We start from the raw sequence: 25,904 nt of genomic DNA on the forward strand, positions 1-25,904 counted from the left end.
CAATTATCAGTTAATAAATGTGATAAGTGAATAAGTTGTTCATTAGGGTCATTTTTTGAAAGAAGCCCAAAGGTATTTGAGACATTAGCTTAATTTTGCATAAAAGAGGGGGGAAACAATTAAATATTGATGTCTAATGGATTAAGTGTGGGATGCGGGTGGCGCTGTGGGTTAAACCACAGAGCCTAGGACTTGCTGATCAGAAGGTCGGCGGTTCGAATCCCTGCGACGGGGTGAGCTCCCGTTGCTCGGTCTCTCTCCTGCCAACCTAGCAGTTCAAAAGCATGTCAAAGTGCAAGTAGATAAATATGTGCCGCTCCGGCAGGAAGGTAAACGGCGCTTCCGTGCGCTCTGGTTCGCCAGAAGCGGCTTAGTCATGCTGGCCACATGAGCCGGAAGCTGTACGCTGGCTCCCTCGGCCAATAAAGCGAGATGAGCACCGCAACCCCAGAGTCGGCCACGACTGGACCTAATGGTCAGGGGTCCCTTTACCTTTACTAATGGATTAAGTGCTTGTGAGGAGGGGCTATTTTTCTGCTTCTTCATCTTATTCATGTTCCACTCCCCTCTTGAGGGAGCTTTGGGGGCGGGGAGAGAAAAAAAAATTAAGAAGAACACAACTAAAACAATTACACTACACGTAAGCCTGATAATATCTTTGTTAACTTATGATCCAGGGCTAGAAAACGTCCTGAAAGCCTAGGTGAATTTTTTTAAAAAAGTTTTTAGTTGACCCCTGACACTTGTCAATGTGGGTGATAACCACACTTCTTCAAGGAGGAAATTCCACAGTCGGAATCCTGCCACCCAGAAGGCTTTTTCTCAAGGCTACTGCACCATCAGCTATGCCTGTTGGAAAGATCACAAGCAGTGCCCCCTTGTATAGGCCAATTGGCATTATGAGATGCCTCAATCTATTAATACCTCCCGCCACACTTTACTCATGGGGTCTATCATTCAAAAGTTTCTTCATATACATACCTAAAATAAGAAGGGTCACACCCAGTCACCTTTGGCATTTGTATTCTTAGTCTGTTTTTGGATCATTAAACCTGACAGAGCAATCACCTGCATATTAGTGGTCAAGCGCCGAGGGCCTTCTGGCGGTTCCCTCACTGTGAGAAGTGAGGTTACAGGGAACCAGGCAGAAAGCCTTCTCAGTAGTGGCACCCGCTCTGTGGAACGCTCTCCCATCAGATGTCAATGAAATAAGCAACTACTTTTCTTTTAAAAGACATCTGAAGGCAGCCCTGTTTAGGGAAGTATTTAATGTTTAATGCTGTATTATGTTTTTAATATTCAGTTGGGAGCCGCCCAGAGTGGCTGGGGAAACCCAGCCAGATGGGTGGGGTATAAATAATAAATTATTATTATTATCTTCCAGTCCTGTGTCTTTGAAGTTTGTGAAACCGCCTTTTTTGTAGTGGCTGCCAAGCTCCAGAATTCCTTGCCCCTGGATGTGTACCTGGCACCTACCTTGTCCATTTTCATTGACATGCCTTGGTGCACCTTTTCACCCAGGCTTTAGAGGATGGCTGAATGTTAGCTTTTATTTTAATATCTGATGCTCTACCTAGAATTAGTAGGTAATTTATGCTTTTCAGTTTTCTATATGATTGCATTTTTATTCTGTTGTCTTTGCTCTGGTAACTTCAAGGTTAGATTACTGCAATGTGTTATACGTAGGGCTGCCTTTGAAGATAGTTCGTAAACTTCAACTACTGCATAATTTTGTGGCCAGGTTGCCCACCGGAGCAAGACAGTTTGAGCATATTACACCGATCCTGGTCCGACTGCACTGGCTACCAATTAATTTCTGGGCCCCATTCAAAGTCCCGGTTTAGACTTATAGAGCCTTAAATGTCTCAGGACTGCAATATTTCAAGGATACCATTTCCCATATGAACCTACCTGGACCCTGAGATCATCTTCTGAGGTCCTTCTTTATGTGCCTCCTCCTCAAGAGGTCCAGAGGGTGGTAAGATGAGAACGGGCCTTCTCTGCAGTGGCTCACCGTCTATGGGATTCTCTCCCTAGGGAAGTTCTCCTGGCACCTTTATTATATACCTTTAGGCACCAGGCAAAAATGTTCCTTTTTAACCAGGCCTTTGGTTGATCTGTTTGACATTCTTTTAAAATGTGGCCCTTTTTGGGGGAGATGGTGTTATTGGGTTATTGTTCTTATTTTGATTTTATATATTGTGATCTTTTCTATGAACCACCCTGAGACCTCTGGGTATAGGGCAGTATATAATATAATATAATATAATATAATATAATATAATATAATATAATATAATATAATATAATATTATATAATATTATAATATTATAATATTATAATATTATATAATATAATATAATATAATATAATATAATATAATATAATATAATATAATATAATATAATAATATAAATACCCATTTTTTGGTGAATACTGGGTAACAAAAATTATAATAAATAAATAGTAAACAAGCAAACAAATGTTTAAACAGAGTTAGCCCTCATGTGTTCCATGGGGTCTACTTCCTAGAGAACATGTCTAGAATCACATGATTAGAAGAATTTGATCCTAAGATAAAGTACCTTAAGAAAATTCAGACTACCCTGCTGTCCCAGACAAAACCCTCTCCAGGAAGGTCATGTACCATACTAAACAATCAGTGGTGCAAGGGACAGCGGAGGAAGGGGAAGGAATCACCCCAGTTGGATGGATGGAGGTTCACTCAGGTTTATGCACTTCTCCTTTCCACTAGCAGTTCCCGTATAACAGCAAATTGAAATAGGGAAGTCTACTGAAAGTTTTTCATTCCCACCAGGTTCAGTGTGTGCTCAAGGCCTGTCAATTTAACAGTCTCCAATCAAGAATTTAATACTATGGTGAACAGTCAATTCTTAAAGACCAGGCTGCTCTACTGGAGTCGCTTCCCACTTGTGCTAGGCCTGCCAAGAAAAACTTTCCCATTGCTGTGTTGAGGCTTCTGCAATGAAACTGTGTGCGTGAGTGCGTGTGAGCACACAGCTGGAAAAGGTAGCATCTCCCAGAAGATACAGCCTCAGCCTGATGATTATGGAGTAGCCTCTGCCTGCTTCGAGTGTCTCATCGAGAGCCCGTCAAGCCTGTTAACCCAGTTTCCAAAGGCTTCAGGCTGGGTAACATTGCATGCTGCTGATAAAATAATGGAGAGGGTAGATAGAGACGGTGCCAACCAGGAAACTTTGAGAGACGAGGCGAGGAAAAATGCCAGCTCAAAAGCAGAACGCAGCCAGCAGATCACACAAATGGAAAGTGTTTTAGTATGGGGGAAGGTAACCTCCTGTCACAAGGGAGAGAATGAGGCTGAAAGAACAGTTTTTAGATGCAACGTAGTGAGGAAAGTCAGCGAGGAGTCTTAACAGGCTGAGTTACTCGTGTCCTGGTATAGCCTGCCTGTTCATTGTGAGCTGCCAAGAAATATTGGGTGAGAGAATGAGCACACAAGGGAACTGCTGTGAGAAGGTACCATAGAGAGAGGAGCTAATTAGAGACTTGGAGAAACAAAGAAGTGGTGTGATATATTGAGTACAGGGGGGAAACTCGCTTGGAGGAGCGAGTGGACTATAAAGCCTCCTGCTGTGAGGTAGAGTCCTGGATTTGTGCTGGACAATGAAGTCAAGAAGGTGTTGATGCATTTTGTGCAAGGAAAGGCATTGAGCAGATCTGTTGCTAGGATAAACCCTTCTGTGTCCTACACTGGTCATGTCAAGCATGCCTTTTATTCTCTGCTCTCATTTGCCCTTTTTCTCTTTCATCAATGGAAACCAAATGGTCTGGCCTGTGCCAGCCCCTCCTCTGTCTATGACATATGTCTCACTATACCCTTTCTGGAGTCTCTGTCACTTTCTCCTCTGTATGCATAACTCATCCCGGGTGTCCCAATGTGAGAAAACATGGGCCTCTCACTGGCAGGGCTTCATTTCACTGTACAAAGGGAATATGCACAAGCCATGCACAAGCTTCAGGCACATCTAAAACCATGCTCAGGCCATTTGCCTGTCTGTTGAACCAGAACACTTAGGTGACATTGCTCCTCTATTTTCTTTCACCTCTCTTTTCAAAAACTCAGCCTTCTTTTACTTTTATTTCCTCCTCCCCTTGGCTATAAAACTTTTTTGCTAATTGTGTACACATATCTCTTTTTTTTTGCAACAGGGGTCACCAATATGTTGCCCATGGGGGCAGTGGGACCCTTGAAGACTCAGGCACGGCCAAAGTCCATTTCGGGGGCCTAATCCAGCCCACTAGTCGATTTAATCTGGCCCCATATGTCATGGGGTAAAATCCTTAAAAAAGCTCAGCAACTTCAATCCTAGAAAAATTGAAAAAAAAACCTGAACAACTTTGGGATTAAATCCTAAAAAAAGAAATCTGGCCCTCTTTGAAAAAAGTTTGGGCACCCCTGCTTGAATTCTTCCCTAGTTCTCATGAAGCCCCTGGTGCTCTCCCCTGGCCACATCCTTCATTAGGTCCTTCTCCATCATCCTTGAGTACTTTTGCATGGCTGGAATGCGTCATTGAACTTTTGCCTGGCTGGGAGGTGAAGAGATGTGTGTGACTGTCAGACTTATGCATGCCTAGAGTATAGGCTACTGCATAAAGGTAAGGGCCACATCTGTCGCTCTTCCCATGGCTTCCTCTGGTTACACCTACCAATGGCATGTATATCTCAGCTTTTGTTTTAAGACTTCAATGCCTGTGTTATGTTAGTTACTGCAGTCAATATATCAGTGGGGTTCATCTAGCAAGTCTCATTGGCAGAAGCCCTGCACAAGTACTTCCACTTGCATAATGGGGCTTTCATAGCTCTCTCCTGTTCCCATACACCCCCAAATTGGCTTTAGGCAGGGGTTGGGAGAACCCACAGAACAACAACGTGTAGGGGAGGGGGGGACTCATTCCATCTGGGAAGCTGAAATGCTTGTATAAATAAATTGTCAACCATAGTACAACACTTAATTCCACCCAGGATCTAGAAGAAACTAATGAGTTGTCTACCTATTTTACACTAGAAATCTTATGCAGGACTGTTGTTAGGCACTTACAGTGGCTATGATGGCTTTGCTTTCTCTTCTCTCAAACCATAGACACAATGAAATGTGTGTTGATACTTGGCTTTGCAATAAAAATTAATGATGCCAATGATATTGTGGTATTAATCTGATTGTGACACTGACCTAACCATCCTTTTTCAATGAAACCAGTCAGAGGGCAGTTAGTAATCTGTTCATCAACAAAATGTGTCCTTTGAGCAATTGATTGCTTTTGAACCTTTTTAACTGAGAAGACTGAGTGCTTCTCATGCCTCCATATAGGGAACGAATCACTCCGCTTTATCTGTTGTTTAAAGATGGAGGGTTGATTTTGAGTTTTCTGGGGTAATTTTCACTTTTTTTTTTCTTTTGGAAGCTAAAATTGTTGAATTTGGATTGCCAGTTCTTGAAATCTGACGCCCTAGTGTGGCCTGATGGCATGGTCCAGAAGTGGAGGACGCCACCACTTTAAGGAACTCTGTCCAAGAATCTACTTCCTCCAAGTCTTTCTTCCACCACTTCATCTCCCCTAACTCATTTGAAATTTTAAACATGCACTCACAAATGCTTTAGAGGTTATGCTTCTAGCTTTCCAGTAAACACATGCAAAATTAAAATGAATGAATAAATGAGGAAATGCAAAAGCGGAGGAGAGGAGAGGGAAATAAAGGCTGCATCCAGACAGCATTTTATTCCTTTTTCGTGAGGTTCTTTACCTGATAATTTTTGCATTTTATATCACCTTTCACACAATTTCAAAAACTACTTCTGGAACTCTAGTGGAATTTAGTGGAAGTTAAGTACTGCTTTCCATGTTGATTGCTTCCAGGAAAAAAAAAAATATCTGTTTGCAACCCTGTTAACTCATAAAATCATGGGATGAAATTTGGAATGGGCCATTCCCCCTTCTGCTTGCTGAATGTCTATGCAGGTGGAAGTGAGTTTCAGCTCCAGGTATGATGTAAACAACACCTGAAGATTCAGCTAACCAGTAGGTCTCTATACTGTGTATACTTCTTACACAACAACAACCACACTTCAGGCAACCATGCATTTCAACATACATTATTTCAAGCCTTGGGACAAGCAGTGCCAATGTGATTGCTTCTCATGTGGTCCACCCACCTGAGGACATTCCTCAAAACATTATGGAGTGATGTGGGATCCAGTTATGGAAATCCACCTTTCTTCATACCCCACTGGGTGTGAACTGATTCTCTGCCAAGCTCACTAAAGGTATGTGGGAGATAGTATCTATTTCCGTGCCCTAATTTCTTCTCTTAGTTTTGCACTAAAGAGGCACCTTATGGAGCAATGTGGGGCCGAGATATGGGAATCCAGCATTTTTCACACACCCCTGGGTGTGAACTGGTCCTCTGCCAATCTCATTAGATCTATATGGGAGGCAGTGTTTATTTTTGTGGCCTTGTAGCAAGTGAGAATGGTGAGGATCAATGCACAGCTGCTCTGCCCACTGCAAAAAAAAGTTCAAAAATACCACTGGAGGCACTGAAGATGGACAACATTGGGATGGAGGAATAGCATTCAGTAGTACTGAATGCAGACACTATAGCTTTTCAGTAGAACACATGCTTTGTATGGAGGAGGGCTCAGGTTCAACCTCCAGCAATAGGTCAAAGGGCTGAACCTAGCAAAGACCTTGGAATGCCACCTCTAGCAGAATAACCAGCACCAGACTGGATGGTTCAGTGGTCTGACTCAGTTCAAGGCAGTATCATGTGACTTTGAACTTATGAACCCGTTTTATGGGTCCCATAAGTAGGTCCATAATGGGCTACTTATGAAGCTGTCTGCACAGCATTCCTTTTCATACTTTTAAATTTCCATATGCTTACTTTGGTTCTACAGCTGAGCACCACTCATTTATTCCCTTCCCAACTCATTGTCAGTGGCCTATCCTGCCTTGTCTATAAAATTGCTCCCAGCTCTATTATTAAATAAATCAAACAGATATACAACGAAGTATGTTCAGCTTTTCTACACTCGTTCCCCTTTTGGCTTTCAAAATGAAAGTGGTTAACTCCCACAACGTTCCATTAGTGCGAAACAATGGTGGGATAAGATTAAAATGCCTTGTACATTAGGCACAGCTTACAATACACAGGATAGCTCTCAGAGGCTTATTGCAAACAGCAGCCATAACAAACTGCCAGAAAGACCTCCCTAGAGTCCTTGTACAGATCCCTAAGCTCTGTCATTGACATTACTGCCTGTTGTTGAGTTGCAGTCAAAGAGGGCCGTGGCAGGTAGCTGTTGCACATAATGATGCTTGGAAGGTTCAAGCTGTCCTTTCATTTGTGGTCCACTGAGTTGGGAGCAAGCTGCCAGCCAGCAGATCTGCAAAACGTCATGCGGTAGCTACACAGCCTCCTTATTAAATACATAAGTCTTTTATTGTTTGGGGTGTCCCAAATCAATTATCATCCTGCTCTTTTCTTTACTTCTTCTTTTTTTAAAAAGGTGCAATTTGTGGTGAATACTAATAATAAAAACACCCTTCTGTACTATTTCTTCTTACTCCTTTTTTTTTTTTAAGAAACACTTTAAAAAGTTTAATCTCCTTTCTCACCTGAACACTTTGGGGAATTTAAAACTACTTTGATATCATATTATACCAAGGCAAGTTATCACTGAATAGTCTGTTCTTCTTAGCAATAATAGTGTTCATGCACCAGCACCTGCTTCATCACTGATGGCAGCAGCTGTTTGGGTTGGGGAAAAGGAATGAAACCTTGATAGTCTCATTGCCTTTGCTATTGTGTATTCAGTTCAAGCAGCTGCTGTAACCTGGTCTACCTGGGGAAGGAAGCAGCAGGCTCCAGACGCCGTGCTGCTGTTGATCAGGCCGACCTTACAGATTTGGTTCATCTATGCAGCAGCCCCGTGCCAGGATTTCTCCATGTTTTGGGAGTGTGTGGGAGTCATTTGTCATGCAGCAATGCTCCACTCCCACAAGGCACCAGTTGTGTGCAATGGCCCCTTCTGTATGGGTGCTATGTGCATACAGCCACTGCAATTTGTGTCTGACATGAAGGCACAAAACACAGTAGGTATATACATTTATTTTATTTAACCCTCAAAGGAGCTCAAGGTGGCATACATGGTTCTCCGTCTCCTCAATCAACCACCACCACAATACTGTGAGGAAGGTTTGGCTGAGCTTCAGTGACTATGAGCTTCATGACTGAGTGTGGATTTGTACCCTGGCCTCCCAGGTCCTTGTCTAACTCTATAACCACTATGCCACATGGGCTCTCACACAGCTCCCATGCAGACATACTGGCTTTCTCTTTGTGCGAGTATTGCCTGGGGGTGATCCCAGTGGCAGTATGTATGTGCTCACCAAAGTGCTCACATGGGGACCACTGCAGGCAAGCACTTGGCCTAAAGCTACAGCCACATCCTGTCTACCCACTATTGTTGTTGTGGTTAAAGAAGTGGCTTTCATCACTGTAATTCCTGCCATGTTCTAAATTGGCAAGTAAAGGTGGAGTTGCCTTGCTGTGCCCTCATAGATATTCCTAGCTATGCAGAAAGCAATGTTCTGGTTAGCCACTGCTAAGTCCTGTCAAACATTTTGGTTTCTAGGGTGTTCATATTTCTATTGCACCATCCTGGCTCTGTATAGTAATTTGTAGTCTGGTAAGTCCATAGAAAGGTGAAGCAAATGCAGACAGCTGCCCAGTTTCAAACAGTAAAAGATGACAAAGCAGCAGCAGTTTCAAAGCATTGGAACACACATAAAAACAAGCAAATTAACCATGTTGTTGGCTCATCATGAGTTCTTTCTATTTCTTCAGGTGCAATGACGATGGTTTCATGTGGTACCACTTGTTCTATTGCATTCAGTTCAGTTTAGTTCTTCCCCTTCATGTAATTGTGTGGCACTATGTACAAGGGCATAACTCTGTGCATACCAAACTGGGGCTTCCCATACTATTAATACTTTCATACACCTCTTATCATTTGTTCACTAAAATTACCCAAATACTTAGCTTCTACTTGTATGGAAGGGGGTTCTACTCCTTGGTCATTTTGATTGCTTGTCTCTGTATATTCCACAAATACATATATACAATCACAGTGCTACAATTCCTTTTTGGGGATGGTGCAACCAGAATTGTCTGCACATAGTATTCTAAATGTAGCTGCATCACAGATTTTTAGAAAAGTGGCAGATTTATTTTAAAATTTCTTTAATACCCAGCATTAAGTTTGCCTTATTCACTCCGAGTTCACTAGCTCACCAAGACTAAGATGTTTTTCTGGATAATGACTGCCAATACGGAACCCATAAGTCAATATCTCTTTGGCTGCAGCGTGCATCACTTAACACTTATATGTGATTTTCACTAGCAATTTTGTTTGCTATTTATACAGTTTGGGTAGTTCCTTCTGGAGCTATTTGCAGTCCTCTTGGGCTGTCATCATCCTGAACCATTTGGTTTAAACCTCAAGTTAGGCCACTTCATTGCTCACCCATGACTCAGGATCATTTATGAACAAATTAAATAGTAGCAATCTCCGTTTCAGATCTTTGGGGATACCACTGTTTACTTCTCTCTGTCATGGGAACTTTCCATTTATTCCTACTCTCTGTTTAAGGTTGTTTAACCAGTTACTGAGCCATAAGATAATCTGCTGTCTCATCTTATGATTGCTCAGTTTAGTGAGGAAGTTTGTCAAGGCTTTTGGAAGTCCAAGTGTATTATTTAATTAATTAACCCCCCCCCACCTGCCCTTCATTGCAACTGGAGCATGGTAGAATCAAATCAAATCTCCAATACACAATACAAGTAAAAAGGAGGAAATAAAAACTTTACAAGGTCAGTAGCAGCAAAAGCGATCAAAGCCCATCTTATAATAACTACAGGATTGTCCCTACCTCCATATTTGTTTATGCTCTCCAAGAAATTTAGCCATTTGGCGATACAGAGCACTCTTTGCATAAATAGTTGTGATTCATCACAGCAAGGCTGGTGATTCCCTGAGTTAAACAACCATAGTTTTAATAATGCTCTCTTATCAGTTTATTTGGTACAGAAGTTAGGCTTGTAGGTCTGTTCTTTCATGGATCCCCTTTTTCAAAATTGGTGTTGTGGCAGCTAGTCTTCAATTCTTTGGTAAGGACACATATTTTAGTTTAAAAGTTTAGCAATATTTGCATATGAGTTATTTAAGAGCATTTAGGGAAATATCTTCCAGCTCCTATTACTTGTTAATTCACTCTAAAACTTCCTCCTTATGTTTCACATAGATCTTGGGGTACCCTTCTCACAAACCATGGTTGAGAAGTGAGACTCTATGCAACATATTCCACAAATGTGTTCTTTCCACTTGAAGAGGGGCTTCTACTTATACCTTTTGGTGTTTCATTTCCTAGTGAATGGAATCTGAAAGAAAAAAAGAGGACTCTTCGCCAAGCCAAACATCCAAAGAATATTGAGTTAAGCCAACAATGTTTCTCAGGAAGGTTCCACATGTCCTCAAGCCTAATCACTTACTATCATCATACATCTAAGCCACTGGGTTGTCCCTACTGGCAAACTGGTGCACAACCACCACTAGACCTTCTGCAAATAACTAGCATTTAGAGGCATACATAGACAGCATTCAACTTCCACACTGGAATCTAGCAGAGAAGCTGTTCTACAGTTTTCTGCCCACAGATTTGTACTCCTAATGCATGAACAATTCAGTTCAGGCTCATAAATGCTTGCCCTAGTATGCCAAAGCCAATCAGTGTTTTAAAGTGCAGGAAACAATTCTGGCAGACTGAACAATTATCCATATAATACTATTTCACAACAAATGCAATCATTTAAACTTTGGTCTATGTTGATTATCTGTAGAATAAATGTCAATTGCTTTCAATGTTCTGCATATGAAATACCTTCATGATCATCTGTTATTATCTCAGCAAATAATACATTTCTCTGTCAGCTATTAATGGGGAAAACCACAGATACACGACAGAAATTAACAATGGGTAGTGTTTTTCATGCACCATATGCTTAATTAGAGTCTGGTGCCACAACTGGAAACAAGCAAAGAGCCAGAACAATTCATATAACTATCATTCTGGAATGTCAGTTGATTTTCAGGAGTTACTAGCTTTTTTGTCCCAGTGGGCGCATTTGAGGAAGTGCCATGGATGCCAGTCTCAAAAATGGCTGCTGATATGGCATGACATCACACAAGAAGGCAGCTATATCTAAAAGGTACCGCAACATGGTGTAGTTTTTAAAAAATAAAATAATAATAATAATAATATAATAAACAACTGATTTAAAAAGTACACAGGGCAGCCATCTTTTTCTTTGTACAATTCCTCCAGGAAAGGACTACACATTGTGGTGCACAGTTGCTTTCTGAGAGCATTTCAAAACAGCCATAAGGGGTATTAGTTGCTCTAAGCAGCTGGAAAATGGTAAAGAAATAGAAAGGCAGCCCTGGACTACCTCACAAGTACTTTTTCTTTTTAAATAAAGGTGGGTTTCCCCCGGAAATGACACATCCCAGAGCTGGTTTTGGATACACATGACACACATGAAACCAGCATGGGACAGAAATGGTTGGATCTGGCCATTTGTAGCTTCCGGTAGTGCGGCAGGAACAGGAGAGGAGCTTGCTTGTGCTAAGCCATAATTTGCCTTAGTGTTAAGTGTGAATCAGGCCACTGAAAATAACTACAACCATTTCTGCTGATGTAGGTGGGTCTGGCTTCTTGTCAGCTGCAATGAAATAGTTTAGGAAAGTGGTGACCTGCAGGAGCTATGTGAATTGCCTATTGAGTACAATGAGAAAGCATGTAGTAGTAAGTGCTAATCCCAGCATAAAATGAATTATACACACAAATCCCCGAGCAACAGCACAGTTCAAAAATCATTATGCCCTTGCATCTTACCCCATAAGCTCTCTTTATTGCTATCAAAGAAAAATTAAAGTCCACTTTGAACAGTTTTTAACTTCATTTTTCCTTCTAAAAGATTTCAGTTGTCTTTTTTTCGCTGCATCTAAGGCTGTTTTTTTAATACAAACACAGTGTGTTTAGATTACAGAGTACTATGGGAGACTTCTTAAAGAATGAAGACTTAAAGGTTTCCAAAATAAGAATAGTTTCTAAACAGGATGCAGAACATATAAAATTCCATTCACATCATACTTTATTTCATTGTCAATTTACATTATACGTTGTTAGCAAGATACAAATTTTTGATTGCAGCCATCTTTTGAGAGCTGCGATGACTAGAGCCTGGAATCATTTTATGACTGTTTCTTAGACACAGATAAATAGTAATATTAACTGAGAAGAGACCTTTTTCCTTATTCCTGTTATCCCCTTCCCTAAAGCTCTATGGATTTAAAACAATTCCAGGGAACAATTGTTTCATGGAATGGAAATATTGCTTATCTTTTCTGGCCAAACCTTTGCCGTGTTAGAAAATGGTTTGGGGCTTTGAAGTGAATATTTTATTTTGCAATTTCAACCTACCTTCACTTCTTCTTTTCAAAGCCTATTCAGCTTATTTACTGATAAAATGTGTCACAGCTGGGGAAGACATCTATGAGTTTTTAAAGTATCCAGGAAGGCCAATGATCAAAACAGTAGAAAGATTTAAAACTCACCTGGAGAGTGCCCATGGGAAATAAATCCACGAACAACATTGTTAAGCAAATGATCTCTGGGTCCATCTATGTTGGTTTTTTACTGGGAAACTAAAGCAGAGGCTTTGGGGAAATGGTATGTGATCAATTCATCTAAATAAAATGGATTCAGTGATATAATACTTGAAAAAGAAGTAGAGGTATCCACAATTTGATGGCTAGATTTATAGCCTCCCCTGATATTGTTTGTAAGTATAACACCTGCTGCTCAAGAACCAAGGTGATCTATTTTATTTACTTAATAGTAAAAGTGCTGTTTAAGTTTAGACATCTGCCCATAAATTTCTTTGGATACAATTCTGAGGCAAAATGGGAGATACAAACAGTTGGTAAGAGATCCTGGCAATTGTTCCCAACGTCCCATCCCCACCCTGGGATATACAGTATTTTGTGTGTGGGTCACTCTGTATTTTCAAAGCACCTCCAAGACACATTTAAAACACATGACTGTCCCTTAAGGACACATGGGAACTGTGATTTGTTAAGGCTAATGGAACTGTAGCTCTGTGAGGGGGGAAAGTTTCCAGGATTTGGGTAAATCGTGTTCTTTAAATGAGTGTTAGATGTGCTTTAAATTGGTGTGGATCTATATTTATTAGGCTATGGAATAATAATAGAATTACATCCACTTCCTGCAGTATCCCAGCCAGTGTAAAACAGGCAAAAATGTTTGTAATATTTTTTTGGGAGACACCCAGAGTGGCTGGGGCAACCCAGTCAGATGAGCAGCATATAAATAAATATGCTATTCTCTGCTTGTGCATGTGCTGCTGCAGATCAGTGGGGGTTTTCTCCCTTCTGTAGGGTTAACTGTCCCCATCCTCTGTGTTCCCATCCTAGATATCTTTAAAGCATGTTGAGCAGGCAAACTCCTGCATTCTTAATTGCATGCCTTAAAATAATAATTAAGAAAACCCAAAATGTTTTCCAATTAGTTAACCATTTTAAATGACTTTATTAGTTGACTTACATACTAGTACATTGTTGGCATCCATCTGTCTCAAGAGACAGTGGAGTGCACCTTCGGGGTTGAAGTCAAACTGCTGTGCTAGCAGCACCAAAGTGACCTCCCGAGGACTCAAGCCTGGGCTGCATGTATGAAGGTCCTGGGATTCCCAGATGACAAGCTCCACCCTAGCCTCACTTATGTGGTTCAAAGAAAAGCAGAGCAATATGTTTGGCACCAGCTTGGCTGCCAGAGCTGCTGGAAGCATAAGATGCCACCCAACCATCTTAGGGACTCCATTCCAGATTTGTGTAGCCTCTTTGTCCTTAGTCTCTTATTCTCCCAAAGATGCCCTACAAGGCAGCAGAGGTTTAGGATCAGAGTTTTCATTGCTGGGCTACCTTCCCAGGTTGACGAGCCCCATCCTTTCCTACATACTGAGGATTGCAAAATAAATAATGCTCAGAGCTAGAGTACTGGATGTGCTCTAAAAACAACAAGTACAGTGGTACCTTGGTTTACGAACTTAATCCGTTCCAGAAGTCCGTTCTTAAACCAAAGCATTCTTAAACCAAGGCGTGCTTTCCCATAACAGCAGGGGACTCAATTTACAAATGGAACACACTCAACATGTTCTGCTTCCAAGGCAAAGTTCACAAACCAAAACACCTACTTCCAGGTTTGCAGCGCTCTTAATCCAAGTTGTTCCTAAACTAAGCTGTTCTTAAACAAGGTACCACTGTACTGCTTTGAATACCTTGCAAATGCTGTCTCGCTACAACAGCAGCAACATTATCTTCATGCCAACTTCTAGTTCTTAGCAGTGTCATGACCTTACATGCACATGATTCTGTTTCCTGAAGCACCCTGTTAGCAGCATATGCATTTGAAATTACATACCACTAGCAGCATTCTAGTGTGCTTTCTGACATTAGGTTTACAAATGAAAGCTTGTTTCCTAGTGCCATTACTTTTTCATGTTGAGTAGAATAGTATAATAACTCTTGATTTTTATTTTGCTTGCAGTGCACCACAAGTTGTCCTACACACACCCCAGTAGCTCTGCCAAACAGTTCCTATTCACAGGTGATTTGTGGCTGGCATGCTTGGACACTGACTATTAAGGGACCTTCAAAGGCAGCCATTTAGTGCCCTTTGACCCTCCCTGGTCCATATCCCAGACCCCTTCTCAGAAATCCAATAGTAATCCTTAAACTTTGCAGTGATCAGGCATCCAAGTCAAATGAGACTTTGAATTTTCTTCCAGTATGTTCTCAGCAAACTTTGCCCTTCTAATCCGATCCTCTTTCTCTGCAGCTATTTTTAACTATAGTTAGTGCAAAGATATTCTGTCGCAAATACTTAAACCTCACACTCATAATAGAGGCAAAGCTCAGAGTTCTTTTCTCATACTATTAGTATTATACATTTTATTTTATTTAAAAGAGAGAGGGAGAGATGAATTGCATTTTCTTCTCCAGTCAGCATGTGTCATTTACAAATTCACGATACCTTTCCAGGTTGAGAGGCTTGTTCTCCATGACAGGTGTCAGGATTGCTAGTGATTTAAATTAATATTAAAAGACAATATAGGAATGGCAGGAGAAATCTGCAAAATCTCCTTGGCCTAAGACACTCGGCTTTGGACCTCTAATGCTTATAAAATATGAATCGCTCCGAGGCAAATTATTGAAGGATTCAGAGCACTGATATGTGAAAGCACAACAAGATACAGCTGACAGTCGCTCAGAATGCAGATCCAACTCTTTTAGATACCATCTGGACACATAAGTAGCTTCCATACAAGAAGAGCACCAGGGAATTGAGTGAAGATGTCTGTGTGTTTATTGGCTTGTTTGTTTTTGTGATGAAGGGGACATTGTGCATGGGTAGAACTTGTTTATTACTTTCAGTCGTCAATACCAGCATTTATTTATTTTTAAAGCAGCAGCATTTCTAAATACGTGTTTACAGGGGCAATTCACCCAGCGCTGCTGGTGTGCAACTGCCATTCATTTCAAGGAGTCTCATGCAGAGTACCTGTGCAAGTGCTGCTGTAATGAATAAAGTCTGTGCACCTCGGCTGGATTGCTCTTATGTTAGATAACCTGTGCATCATCAACAACAAACCCCCCCCTGAGGGTAATAATGGTATTTCCAACAAATAAGAGAACACTTGTACCTCCTGCAAGTTAACTCAGGAGAATTTATAGACACGGGAAGCAAAAACAAAGTGTACTAACAAATGTTGCAGAGTGGCATGCTGATGTTCAGGGTGCCAGCCTGGCATCCATGCCTTCTTTAGGGAAACTCTTTTCCATTAGCCCTCTTCCCTACATCCCCCAACAACAAGTCATTCTGTGGGCCCTGAATGTTCTCTGTTCTCACTTGGTCATTTGTGGGGAAGGGTTGCAAATTTGGGAGTTCCCTTGAGCCTTCAGATATTTCCTTCTTGTTTATATGTGGCACGTAAATTCACTATGTGATGATGGGCCATGAAATCATTCACTTCGTAGAGGAGCATTCTCTTATCTAGATGGGCTTCCCACAGATTTTTGTCTTTGACTCATTATGATTAATGCAAATATCTATGTGGTCTTTTGTTTGCATTTCCATGGCATGGTAAAAAAAAAAAGTTCCAACTGCTGCAGTGCAATAGCTTGTTAATGACAAGCCAGGTATGCTGGAAACATTATGTACATAGTATGGATATTTAGCATAAAGGTTCACCATGCTTCATGCAAAAAAACCAACAACAACTTGCAGAATGATAACATAGTATACATTAACCACCAACCATTCTATTTTAAATACATAGTAGTTAACTAAACACACACATGTATCAAAACAAGAACAAAAACATATCTAGTGGCAACAATGACAAAAACTGTTCATAGCCTAAATCTGATTTTCCTAAGTAGGTAGTGTGTGGAGCAAGATCACTGCATAGAACCTCATAGCATAAAGTTCTGAGCTAAATGAATGCTGGTAACCCAGGGTCTCAGTAACCACTTAAACCCACATTTTGTGCAAACTAAAGAAATTAATTCTGAAAGAATGCAGGTTACCCCAAGTATTAGGGGGGGGAGGTTACCTCAAGTATAGTGGTCCAGCAGCCACAGTGAATGATTTTTGGTTATAAAAAAAAATGAAGCCTAGTTGCGCTTACAGTTGCAAGTTACTGTTGTAGATACCACAAGAAATAAGTTACCTTTAAAGCCCATGGCAATCAAATTGCAAAATCTATTCAAGACTGTGCTTCACAAATGTTTATTGCAGGATATTTTCTCCCCCCTCAAAAAGAAAATGATCTGCACTATAGCCTGGGGGCCAATTATGAGTGTGCTGACAGCAGCAACAGATTATAGTATCATAGAATGGTAGACTTGGAAGAGACCCAGAGCATCATCTAATCTAACCTTTTAAAATGCAGGAATCACAACTATATCATACATGACAGATGGCCATCCAACCTCTCCTCGAAAACCTCCAAGGAAGAAGAATCTGCCATCTCTCATGGTAGTCTGTTCCACTGTCGAACAGCTCCTACTGTCAGAAAATTCTTCCTGATGTTTAGTTAGAATCTCTTTTCTTGTACAGTCGTACCTTGGTTGTTGAATGCCTTGATACTCGTAAGTTTCGGCTCTCGAATGATTGAAACCTGGAAGTAAGTGTTCCGATTTTTGAATGTTTTCTTGGAAGCCGAATGTCCAGTGCGGCTTCCGCTATTGTTTCTGGCATGCCTGTGCAATTGGAAGCCAATCGGAAGCTGCGCCTTGGTTTCCGAACGTTTTGGAAGTCGAACAGACTTCTGGCACGCATTCTGTTCAAAAACCAAGGTATGACTGTATCTTGAATCCATTGGTTTGGGTCCTAGCCTCAAGAAGAGGAAGAGAGGAAGAAATGGAACTTATCCCGGGTGCTGTAAAGTTAGCCATTGGTCAATTAAGTTGCCAACTAGTGAAGTGTACAATGAATCAGTTTCCATTGAGTTGTGTGGTGCTGCTGTATTCTTCAAGGCAAAAATCCCTTACTATCAGAGCTCATTCTGGGATGAGAAACCGAAGGACCATTTACTTTCATCACTGACCAAACCATTTTCACTTGTAAGCATTATTCTTACTCTTATTCTTTATTATTTTTCTAAGCCACCCTTCATCTGAGGATCACAGAGTGGTTTACAATATAAAAGCCAATAGATTGGGCCAACCCATCCCAGGCATTCATGCTATCTACTTTGAGAGAATGTTCTCACCCCACCACTATCCCCCGCAATCCCGTCCTGGTCTCATTTAACAAGAGATGATGGATGTGTTTCAGATGTGCTCATAGCATTACTGTCAGTGTTGCTATGGAAGGTCCCAGTTTCCCTAGGGACACAATGTCTAGAAGACAGGCTTCCATTTCATTGCCTCCAATAGGCTTAAGAGGTCTGTTTACTCTTTGATACACAGATGGTTTCTAATAGAATGACTATAGTGCATACTTATTTATGGAGATGGTCCCTATAATGTCTGCCTGAAGTTAGTTCTTCCCTTTTTATGAGCTACTAGACTTTTTAGTATCCTTTTGCTATAAATTCTCAATTATTCCTTTTAATGATATAAGGGAGGAAAGCAACTCTTCATTTTACAGTCAGTTCCTGGCTCCTGTTTATACAGATTTATGGTACTTTAATGCTGTTAAATAAAATACGTTATGTGCCACATGGTAAAGAAGTTGCAAATGCTGTCCAGTTGGTTGGGGGGGTGCAGGGGAGTCAGGCAATGCACCCATGACAGATGATGCAGACAAGTTGTTTGTTTAAGATTCTTTGGAGTTGGATGCTTAAGTACCTTATTCATCATGTAAGCAGTGGTTTTCATTAACCAAAACCTGCAGAGCTCTATTATCTCTTTTCTCATTACCTGTGCTCTGCTGCTATTGTTTAAGGGCGAGAATACGTTTATTGACAAACCAGCTTAACATTGATTAAAGGGCATCCCATTTTGTGTGCAAAATTTATTACTGCATTTAAAGGAAAAGTATATATCCTGATGAATGAGCCCAGTTTCTGTTTCTGCAGAGCTTGTTGTTGATATAAGATAAGGGCTTTAAGCATCTTGCCGGATCAGCTGCTTACAGCCATGCTAACTGGGCCTAGCTTTTGATTATACATGCAAATCAGGTAATTATCTTGTGGTTTGAAATCACATGCACATTTTTTACATGGATAATTCTGGGACTCAGACCTCAGATGGCTGCAAATCCTTTTTTATACATGCATGCCATTCACTTTGGATTCTTCCTTAAATCCCCGCCATACCCTGATGGAATGTTAGCCGGAAGCTAACAAAGAATTAGGTACGCAGAATTTCCAGTCTCTCCGTGGTGAGAAAACAGTAGCTCCCTATTAGCTTTCTTTTGCAACATTTTGGTTTGTTGAGTAATAGGAATAATCTCTACTGCAAAAGAGTAGCAATAAAAAAAAAGCTTGGAGATTGATTAAGTGCTTTAGCTTTGCTTCATTCATTAATCAAACTTGGCAGCTATTTATTGCCCTGGATAGTGCAAAGCAGTAGAGATCATTCTCCAAGCATAATAAAATGCAATATAAATAAGCGTATAGTAATATAAAGGTCTCTTATCTCTGGGCTCTAATATCGTAATAACAGGTGGTGTTACTAATATTCTTGGCCTGGATGCTTTCAAAATATGTATGTTGCTGACCTTCAGGGTACAAGTAGAATTCTGAGAGTAGATTCTAAATTTACATTTGCATTAGAACAAGAAGAAATGATTGTTTCAAATATAAAAAAATGGGTTCTGATGATAATTCAACTTGATGACTAATTAAAGTTACTGTTACTGTTATATGTCACTTGGGACCCCATTAAAATGAAACACTTTACAGAGCACATAAGCAACAGAGCTGTATTCTGATCCATTTATAAGTTACAAGGGAGAACCATCTAGGAAGGATAGGAAGGATTAGAGATTGAGCATGAGGAAATTTTAATTACTCGTCTGCTTAAAAAAACAAAACCATTCTCCCTCTGCTCACTATCTCAGCAACATCTATCAATTATTTCAGACTGGGGTGTTTTTCCTCCCCCACCCCAATCATTTCTGTTACTGAACCACTCAGAGCTTTGTATTTTGCCTCTGATCCATCATGTGGTGATGCACAGCCATGGGCAAAACCTTCCTTACTATTTTTGTATGTTTTCCCACTTTTCCAAAAATTACCACTGTGTCTGTTACATTTACCCACACAGCAATTCCACCATTGTTTCATGGGCAGGAAGTTGCAATGTCTTTACACAACTGTTAGTTTGAATCATTGTTTCCCAACTTTTATATAGGTGCAGACACTTTACAAGGCTAGCCCTGATTTTACAGTGGGGGTAGCCAATGTAGTGACTTCCAGATGTTTTGGACTACAACACCCATTATCCTCCATCATGGGCCATGCTATCTCAGACCAATGACATTTGTAGTCCAAAACATCTGGAGGGCACAATATTGGCTATGCCTACTTTACAGACTAATGCCCTGCACAGGCACACTTTTGTAGCCCTTTCCCCCTTCCTATTGTATATAAAGCTGAGCAGAATACATGTTGCTGAAAGCGACACTTGAGCTTGATTGTGGAACAACTAACCAAAGGGAGACATTCTCCCACCCTGTCTCACCAGAAAGGAACAATAACTTTTGGGAAAACCTATCGCTATGTTTGCTATTCACAGCTGCAATTCACTACTTCAAGTGAAAACTATGGATATTCATTACATTCTTAGGGATGTTTCATTAGCCATTAGGTTTCTAAGATTTCACAGTGAAGAGGTGGGGGGAGCGCAGCCACTTCAATTGAGTTGCTTTTAAAATCATTCTTCACAGGGCTATTTTAAGAACTAGGAAAACTTTAAGCCGTTGGGGATAAATGCTCAATTTCTCCTAGCTCAAAGCTGCTGTATGATACAATTAATACATTTTACTTTTAAAACAGACTTCACATTGGTATGTAATACAACACATGGGATGGAAAAGCTTCTGCAGTTTAGGAACAGAGCAATCATCATTCTTTATCTTGGAGATGATTGAATCCTGGGAAGCCTAGTGCTGATTTCTTCTGAATGGCTTGGACACATTGCCTTCCACCAGTAGGACATTTTTTTAGGTGGAAGTAGTGAGCTGGATGAATCCCAAGCCAAAATTAAGATTGCCGGAAGAAATATCAACAACCTCAGATATGCAGATGACACAACCTTGATGGCAGAAAGTGAGGAGGAATTAAAGAAACTTTTAATGAGGGTGAAAGAGGAGAGCGCAAAATATGGTCTGAAGCTCAACACCAAAAAAAACTAAGATCATGGCCACTGGTCCTATCACCTCCTGGCAAAGAGAAGGGGAAGAAATGGAGGCAGTGAGAGATTTTACTTTCTTGGGCTCCATGATCACTGCAGATGGTGACAGCAGTCACAAAATTAAAAGACGCCTGCTTCTTGGGAGAAAAGCAATGACAAACCTAGACAGCATCTTTAAAAGCAGAGACATCACATTGCCAACAAAGGTCCGAATAGTTAAAGCTATGGTTTTCCCAGTAGTGATGTATGGAAGTGAGAGCTGGACCATAAAGAAGGCTGATCGCCGAAGAATTGATGCTTTTGAATTATGGTGCTGAAGGAGACTCTTGAGAGTCCCATGGACTGCAAGAAGATCAAACCTATCCATTCTGAAGGAAATCAGCCCTGAGTGCTCACTGGAAGGACAGATCCTGAAGCTGAGGCTCCAATACTTTGGCCACCTCATGACAAGAGAAGACTCCCTGGAAAAGACCCTGATGTTGGGAAGACTGAGGGCGCAAGGAGAAGGGGACGACAGAGCACAAGGTGGTTGGACAGTGTTCTCGTCTACCAGCACGTGTTTGACCAAACTGTGGGAGGAAGTGGAAGACAGGAGTGCATGGCGTGCTCTGGTCCATGGGGTCATGAAGAGTCGGACACGACTAAACAACAACAACAGTAGAGAAATAACTAATGTAAGAGATGGTTCTTGAAAACCCAGTTTGTTATTCAGTTTTTCAGATGGCACCTTCACTGCACTGGCAATTTTCAATCTGTCTTTTATGGTGGAATTAAATGTGCATAGATAAAATATGGCAGCCTTTTCTAGATCATACCACCTGAGACCAGGTGGAATTTTGCTTTTTTGCTTGCTCCTTTAGACAGTGTAGGGACGCGGGTGGCGCTGTGGGTAAAACCTCAGTGCCTAGGACTTGCCGATCTCATGGTTGGCGGTTTGAATCCCCACAGCGGGGTGAGCTCCTGTCGTTCAGTCCCAGCTCCTGCCCACCTAGCAGTTCGAAAGCACAATTAAGTGCAAGTAGATAAATAGGTACCGCTTTCTAGCGGGAAGGTAAACGGCGTTCCGTGTGCTGCTCTGGTGCCAGTTCGCTGGAGCAGTTTCGTCACGCTGGCCACGTGACCCGGAAGTGTCTGCGGACAGCGCTGGCTCCCGGCCTCTAGAGTGAGATGAGCGCACAACCCTAGAGTCTGTCAAGACTGGCCCGTACGGGCAGGGGTACCTTTATCTTTACCTTTAGACAGTGTGAGGCAACTGCCTTAGATATTAGGCAGGGGAGCAGTGGTAAGGTATTAGAAGGAAGAGCTGTTTGTGTCACTCATAGAATGCCTTATGCTATCTTTTTGTCCTCTGTTATGGTGGAGGATGCTGTCCCATCAGCAGTGTCGAAGTTAGATTCACCTGCTAATCCAACTAGTTTCTCTACATAGAATTGGAGAAGGATGCAGTCTTGTCCTTTGCCTCAGGTAGCAAAATTCCTCGGGCCAGCCCTGCCTTTAGATAATTTCCACCACTTTCTCCCTTCTGACATCTGTTGTTGACTGATTTAAATAATCAGTTTTCAGTCAGCATTGAGAGTTTGGAGTTCAATATGTTTGGCAGGAACGTTCTGGGGCCTTGATTGAAGTCTCTGGGCTGGAACAGCTGCTCATTAGTTTTCCTATGGAAGTCTAAAATGACTACAGTAGACCTACATTGTTCATCTCTATTGTATGGCCGTTTTGTTTTGTTTTCCCTGATTGCTGTGCATATTTGGAGCTGAAAATATTTCCAAGGCCTTTGTGGCTGGATAATATTTCTTTACTAGCTAATAGCATGTCATTGTGATAGGAGATAGGAGGTGGTGGTGGGAAAAAGGAGGCCCCAGCTCTCCACCATTTGGCCAATCCTCAACATAAAAATGCCACATACGTTTCCTTCGGCCACAAGGAAATTTCCATTGGGCTTCCCTATTGGAACCCCTTAGTGGGGAATGCTAAAAAAAAAGAAATGATTGTCTTCCTACCAGGACCACTCCAAGCCATTTTGATTTCTTGCTCAGGGTGTACCGTTTGATCCAAGGGACATACCCAAGGATTCCTTGCATCATTACAGATGGATGCATTGCCGCAAGTGTATCGGAACACAGAGGGCTTTGTTTTTATGCCAAATGAGCTGCTTCCTTAAGTGACTGCTTTTTAAAATACTGTTGTATGCCACCCCAAACTGGAACCAGCTACCATATTTTTTTATTAGAATATTTATATATTGCTGCATCATAAAGATATATCACTGTGGTTTGCAACAATATAAAAATAAAAAATAAAACCAAACAACAAAATCATAAAAAGTAAAAAGCCAAAAAAGGCCTTTTAAAACAAATGCCAATGAACCATTGTGAGGGATGTACAGGTATTCCTAATAGCCTGCATGGCCTGGAAGAACAGAATAGTTTAAAGCAGGCATTCAAAAGTTGGCACAGAAGGCACCCGCTGTGTCTCTTCTTAGTGACCTCTTCAAATAATTGGAATCCAGGGCAACAACTTCTTCATTTTTGCCTCATCCAAAATGTTTTTAAAGGAAATTCTATTTGGGGATTCCTAATCTATCAAACAAATTAAATGAATCCAAAAAAGTTAATAGCATTGCTTGAGGTTTGATATTTTGCAAGTGGGAACATGCACATTTTTTTCCTGAACGAGCACATAGCAATTGATGTATTTTTCTTGCCTACTGTTTGGCTGGCAGGAGACCTGTGTTTAAAGCTAATCATATTAATAGCAACTCCAGAGAACTGGGAACTTAAAGAGTAACCTTGCTTATGATTCTTCATTTCTCACTGACAGTGCTAGAAATGGAATTACAGTGTTGGAGGAAAAATAATATGTAATTTGGCTTAAGCCCTGTGGCTAGGGTCACTAATTTTAGATGTACTGTGTCATTATTACTGTAATACTTAGAAAAACAAAGCCCAGAACAAAACAAAACAGCTGTTCTTCCGAATGTCATCAGTAAATATGGTACAGAGTTAACCTTCTCCCAAATCTGCTAAGTGTATCTGCCTGTCAAAGAAAGTGAGTCCACAACTACTTAATTTCATAATGACCTACAAGTATAGGAGTGAAAACAGAGTAAATGTCAGAGGCACTTAGGAACAAGGCCGCTCTGGTTCTCTTGTAGCATGCTGATGATTCAGATTAGGTATAACCATGCCCCTTGAAACATGAATATTTAAATCTGTTACCTACTACCAATTGTTGACATTATTTTTTATGGGCTTGTTGTGGTCCAGTTTGGCTATCATCTACCAGTTTCCCCATTGAATTTTCATATTTGGAGGCATGTATTGCAGAGATCCAATTTAAAGCTTTGATGCCTCAAGATGTGGAATAGGAAGACTTGCGATATGATAACTGTATCAGTGGTTGTATTCAGTGTAAGCACTAAGTTAAAGTAACTTATCCATATGCTTGTTCCACTGGTGAAATATTTTGCAACAATGAAACATTGTTATGTAAGAGAACGCATAAGCAGATTGCTTGGAATTTTGTTGCGCAATATTTTCAGGAGCACAGCTGTTGCATGGAATTCCTTTGCTGCACAACGTTAAAAGCCACGCATTTCCTAATGCAAGATTCATTATGCAAACAGACAGAATGTTGGATGGAACCCAATATCTCTTTTTTGTGGTCCTTTACTGAAGTGTGCTACTAACATGAGTATGACCAAACTGCGGGAGGCAGTGGAAGACAGGAGTGCCTGGCATGCTCTGGTCCATGGGGTCACAAAGAGTCAGACATGACTAAATGACTAAACAGCAACAACAACTGAAGTGTACCTGCATCATTATACAACCCTGTTTGTATGGACACATCAGTAAAGTGGGGAGTCGAAGACATAAGTGAACAGGAGAAACTGAAGCTGCTGTAGTGAATTATGTCATGCACAGCACTGTTAGAAAAGTTGGCAATTATTATTATTATTTAAACCCAAAACACATAGGATACTATATCTATTCCATTTCAGAAACAAGAGTAGAAAAATCCTGGAGGAAAATCAGAGGATTTAGCTGAGTTTCCCCATGCTATTTATTATGCATGGTAGAACCACCGGAGTGCAAGACTAGGGGGTGTGAAACCCTTATTTCTATGGATGTTTCCACCTTGCTGTATGTCAACAGCACTTGTTTGCAGCATTTGCCCACAAAATGAAGTGTGCTGTTTTTGCAAGTACATTCAAACACCATTGTGCATTGCCTGCCTATTATGTAGTATCCTCAGTAGACTTAATCACATATGTTTCACATGCAAAATCAGTGACATTTCCCTAAGTAGTGGTGTAATACAGATCTCAGTCGTTGCTGCACTTGCATGCAGAACTTGCTTGAAGGTATTTTGTTTTGAGCAATGGCCTACAGCAGGGGTAGGCAACCTAAGGCCCGTGGGCCGGATGCAGCCCAATTGCCTTTTCAATCCAGCCTGTGGATGGTCCGGGAATCAGCATGTTTTTCCATGAGTAGAATGTGTGCTTTTCTGGGTTATTTATGGGGCGTAGGAATTTGTTCATCCCCCCCCCCCAAAAATAGCCTGGCCCACCACATGCTCCGAGGGATGGTGGACCGGCCCACGGCTGAAAAAGGTTGCTGACCCCTGCCCTACAGCTACAAGACTTCATTGGTACCCTGGACAGCTCCATGAAAGCAAAGGCTGGAGACCTTTGCTGCAAGGAATACCTTTTACCAGCTCCATCTAGTATGGCATCTGTGACCATTTCTGGGCCTGGATGGCAAGTAGTCCAGCCACTTGTAACTTGTAAGATTAGACTGCCACAACGCATTTGCCTTTCTGTTGATCTGGAAACTGCAGTTTGTGCAGAA

At 41.2% G+C, this 25,904-nt stretch overlaps 2 protein-coding genes and 1 long non-coding RNA gene across 4 annotated transcripts in view; 2 read left to right on the forward strand and 1 right to left on the reverse strand.

Annotated features, from left to right (window-relative positions):
- The window catches only part of LOC310765695 (uncharacterized protein), a 557,351-nt gene that overhangs the window by 91,287 nt on the left and 440,160 nt on the right, over nt 1–25,904 (reverse strand). The gene's annotated exons all lie outside the window — the stretch shown is intronic.
- NEGR1 (neuronal growth regulator 1) overlaps nt 1–25,904 on the forward strand; it is a 437,028-nt gene that overhangs the window by 41,013 nt on the left and 370,111 nt on the right. The gene's annotated exons all lie outside the window — the stretch shown is intronic.
- Nucleotides 5,425–9,894, forward strand: LOC310764961. Its single transcript, XR_014549385.1, has 2 exons — nt 5,425–8,056; nt 8,142–9,894. It is a non-coding gene; the product is annotated as an uncharacterized lncRNA (long non-coding RNA).

The sequence above is a fragment of the Podarcis filfolensis genome (assembly GCF_964270895.1).
Source record: "Podarcis filfolensis genome assembly, chromosome: 6".
Classification (NCBI taxonomy): Eukaryota; Metazoa; Chordata; class Lepidosauria; order Squamata; family Lacertidae; genus Podarcis; species Podarcis filfolensis.